General features: G+C 44.6%; 1 pseudogene; it reads left to right on the top strand.

Annotated features, from left to right (window-relative positions):
• Positions 1-788: 788 nt before the first annotated feature.
• Positions 789-906, top strand: LOC126177567 (5S ribosomal RNA; annotated as a pseudogene).
• The last annotated feature ends 3,952 nt before the right edge of the window (positions 907-4,858 follow it).

Raw genomic sequence — 4,858 nt, 5'->3', positions numbered from 1 at the left:
TTTTTGTAGTTTTCCTGTAACAGCGGTGGGAAAGATATCGAACTACTTTACAGTCGTTTGTAAATAATTAAAAAATCGTGTTTTGAAACTCCCGAAGTTGTTTTTCCAGCGCGCTGAATTCACCAAATGCGCTTCTCTCCCAATTAATACTATATATCCTGCGTGTTGGTAGTTTCTGCAACAGTTTGTATTTCAAAAACATATTTCCTGCCAGAAGCTTATTTATAGTTTAGTTATGTCACGTTCTGTGGATCATTTTTCGATTATTTTATCGATATGATGTGGAACAAATCAGATTACAAGATATATATACACACACGAATAGTGCTAATATTAATTTTGCTGAAATTTTTAGTTCTACACAGGCAACAACATTTAGAGGTACAATTTTATTTTACCAGTTCTGAAATAGAAATTCGTCCATGGAATAGAAGGAGTTGTCTAAAAAAAATGGTTCAAATGGTACTAAGCACTATGAGAGTTAACATCTGAGGTCATCAGTCCCCTAGACTTAGAACTACTTAAACCTAACTAACCTAAGGACATCACACACATCCATGCCCGAGGCAGGATTCGAACTTGCGACCGTAGCGGTCGCGCGGTTCCAGATTGAAGAGCCTAGAACAGTTCGGGCACAAAGGCCGGCAGTTGCCCAAAAGAAATGATTTTAATCTAGATTTAAAACTTGATCTGCTACCTACCAGACGCTTTATGTTATTGGGCAAATGATCAAAGATTTTTGTTGCTGAATAATGTACTCCTTTTTGAGCAGCTGACAGTTTCAATAGGCCAACGGCCTTGCCGCATTGGTAACACCGGTTCCCGTCAGATCACCGAAGTTAAGCGCTGTCGAGCTGGGGTAGCACTTCGATGGGTGACCATCCGATCTGCCGAGCGCTGTTGGCAAGCGGGGTGCACTCAGCCCTTGTTAGGCCAATTGAGGAGCTACCTGACTTAAAAGTAGCGGCTCCGGTCTCGGAAAGTGACATACGGCCGGGAGAGCAGTGTGCTGACCACACGCCCCTCCACATCCGCATCCAGTGACGCCTATCAGCTGAGGACGACACGGCAGCCGGTCTCTACCGTGAGGAGTTTAGTTTTAGACAGTGTCAATAACGGTTAGGAAAAGTCATTTTTCCCTCTAGTGTTGTACGTACGAACATCACTGTTCTTCGCGAATTGAGATGGGTTATTCATAACGAAGTTCATTAATATTTTCTTAGTCGGCATTGGAAGACACATTTCGACAGTGCGGACGAGCAACACGCCTATGGCGAACGGCATCGATGCTCCAATATGGCCACCAAGCATCCAAGTGTTTGGCACCACGCGCGGCGCTAGGCACCTATTCGCTAAGCTAGAAAGGTCCGGTGAGGCAATGGCCACAGGTTGGCCGATGCACCAGCCTCGTTTAGAGTGTGTCTCAGCTTCCTGTCTCTCCAGCTACCATACTGCGCACTAAGCCATACGTGCCGGTTGTTATCTGGTCATTAACGTTCACGATATGCACTGAAGTGCCACAGAAACTGGCATAGGCATGCGTATTCAAATGCAGAGATATGTAAACGGGTAGAATACGGCGTTGCGGTCGGCAACGCCTATGTACGAAAATAAGTGTCTGACGCAGTTATTAGATCGCTTACTGCTGTTATAATGGCAGGTTATCAAAATTTAAGTGACTCTGAACGTGGTGTTATAGTCGGCTCACGAGCGATGGGACACAGCATCTCTGAGGTAGCGATGAAGTGGGGATTTTCCCGTATGACCATTTCACAAGTGTACCGTGAATATCAGGAATCGGGTAAAACATCAAATTTCCGACATCACTGCAGCCGGAAAAAGATCCTGCAAGAACGGGACCCATGACGACGTTCAGCGTACGGAAGTGCATTCCCTCCGCAAATTGGCTGCAGATTTCAATGTTGGGCAATCAGAAAGTGTCAACGTGCCAAATATTCAACGAAACATCATCGATATGGGCTTTCGGAGCAAAAGGCCCACTCGTGTACCCTTGATGACTGCACGACACAAAGCTTCACGCCTCGCCTGGGACCGTCAACACCGACATTGGACTGTTGATGACTGGAAATTGAGAGGATGAACGTGTTTATGTAAGAAGACAACCTCGTGAATCCATGAACCCTGCATGTCGACAGGGGACTGTTCAAGCTGTTGGAGTCTCTGTATGGTGTGAGGCATGTGCAGTTGGAGTGATATGGGACCTCTGATACGTCTAGCTACGACTCTGACAGGTGACATGTACGTAAGCATCCTGGCTGATCACCTGGATCCATTCCTGTCCATTGAGCATTCCGACGGACATGAGTAATTCCAGCAGAACTATACGACGCCCCACATGATACAAAGTGGCCCCAGGAACACTCTTCTGAGGTGAAACACTTCAGCTGGCCACCAAACTCACCAGACATGAACATCATGAACATATCTGGTATGCCTTGCTACGTGCTGTTCAGAAGATAACTGTACCCCCTCGTAATCTTATGGATTTATGGACAGCCCTGCAGGATTCATGGTGTCCGTTCCCTCCAGCACTACTTCATACATAAGTCGAGTCAATGCCACGTCATACAGCGACACTTCTGCGTGCTCGCGGGTGGCCTAACTATATTAGGCATGCGTTTCAGTTTCTTTGGCTTTTCAGTGTATATAAATGATCTGGCAGATAATGTCGGAAGCTCTATTATGCTTTTTGCACACGGTGTTGCTGTCTATAAAAAAACGTCGCAACGCCAGAAGACTGCAGTGAAGTTCAAATGGCTCTCAGCACTATGGGACTCAACTGCTGTGGTCATAAGTCCCCTAGAACTTAGAACTACTTAAACCTAACTAACCTAAGGACAGTACACAACACCCAGCCATCACGAGGCAGAGAAAATCCCTGACCCCGCCGGGAATCGAACCCGGGAACCCGGGCGTGGGAAGCGAGAACGCTACCGCACGACCACGAGATGCGGGCTGCAGTGAAGTGCAAGAAGACTTGCGGGGGATCGACGGTTAGTGTAGGGGCTGGTAATTGACCTTGAAAGTAAATAAATATAACGTATTACAGATAAACAGGCAAAGAAATCCACTACTTAAGGAGTTCATTGCTGCAGACAGCTGGACCTGCATTACAGGGTGCAGAATTGCAGGACTCCCCTTGATCGCTCAGGGGTACACTACAGAGAGGAAGCAGTTTCTCGGATATCGGAGTACTTGTGGAGAGCAAATGGTGTTTTTTTTTTTTTTTTTTTTTAAGGTGGTAGTTTGTCCTCTGTCTCGCCAGTTGATTCGCAAAAAGGGAAGTCAGAAGTCAGACAGCGTTCGGAGTAAAGACACCTCCACTGTCAAATTCCTGTCAGTTTGTCAGTAAACTGTCCAAGTATTGGTAACAAATTTCCCGACTTTACTGCTCTCCAGGAAATTTCTCGCGCTCAAATTATTCTCGGGACCGAGAGTTGGCTGAAAGTCGAAGCAGAAAGCTGTGTGATTTTTAGTGAAACAAAGAATGTATATCGGAAAGATAGATTAGAGGCCTTTGGAGGGCGAGTCTTCATGGCAGCTATTGAGGTCGAATTTGAGTGTGGTAGTGAAGTTATCTGGACGCGTTTGATAGGCATAGGTGAAATCAAGGTAATTGTCGGATTTTTTGCCGGCCACCCAATTCCGCTTTGACAGTGTTAGATATTCAAGGAAAATCTACGGTCAATATCGCGGAAAACCCAGATTAATTGGATGTATCTTGAACCTACCTAATATAATAGGCTGGACTTCTATGGATTCACTGCAGGTGGTACGGTCAGAGAAGTCTTGTGAAGTTCTTCTGGACTCGTTTTCCGAAAACTGTCTTGGACAACTACTTAGACACGCACAGCAATGGAAATATGTTTGACCTTGTAGCTACAAAGAGCCTGTACTTATCGACAGTGTCAGTATAAAAAGAGGAATTAGTGATCGTGATATCATCATAGAGACGATGTTAATAAATCAGACAAAAAGGCCAGGAGAGTGCATGTCCTAAAAAAAGTAGATAAGCAGTTGTTAGCATCCCACTTAGACAGTGGATGGACATCATTTAACTCCAGTATAATGGATATGCAGGAATTATGGGCCAAGTTTAAACTGATCGTAAATAGCGCCCTGGAGACGTTTGTGCCAAGTAAGTAGGTTAAGGATGGAAAGGACGTTCCACGGATTAATAATCAGATTTGGAAAATGCCGAGGAAGCAGAGATTGTTGCACTCTCGGTTCAAAAAAGAGCGCGCAAATGTTGACAAACGAAAGTCAGTAGAAACTCATGCGTCTGTAAGAAGAGCAACGTGCGAAGCATATCTCATACTTTAGCGAAAGATCTTGCCGGAAACCCGAAAAAATTCTGCTCATACGTAAAATCACTTAGTGGGTCGAAGGCTTCTATCCAGTAACTCGATGACCAGTCGAGTGTGGCAATAAAAAGGAAAGCCTAAGTATGAAAATTTCACGTTCAAGAAATAATTCACACAAGAGGATCGTACAAACATACCGTCATTTGACTGTGACACAGACTCCCGCATGGAGGATTTGCTGATTGACATCCAAAGCGCAGAGAAGCAACTGAAAGAGTTGAAAACAAATAAGTCACCAGGTCCAGAAGGAAAGTCATTTAGGTTTTGCAGCATTGACCCTTTACTTACCCTGCATTTATCGCATATCTCTCGCCCAGCGAGAAGTCCCAAGCCAATGGAAAAAAGAGCAGGTGATTTCTATATGTAAAATAGGTAAAAAAACTTACCCGCATAATTACTGACCAATATCCTTAATACTGATTTGCTGCAGAATTTTGAATACATTTTGAGCTCGAAAATAATATATTTTCTGT

The sequence above is a fragment of the Schistocerca cancellata genome, chromosome 3 (genome assembly GCF_023864275.1).
Source record: "Schistocerca cancellata isolate TAMUIC-IGC-003103 chromosome 3, iqSchCanc2.1, whole genome shotgun sequence".
NCBI lineage: Eukaryota > Metazoa > Arthropoda > Insecta > Orthoptera > Acrididae > Schistocerca > Schistocerca cancellata.
Note: the sequence above shows the minus strand (reverse complement) of the source record. Positions and strands in the feature narration are given on the sequence as shown.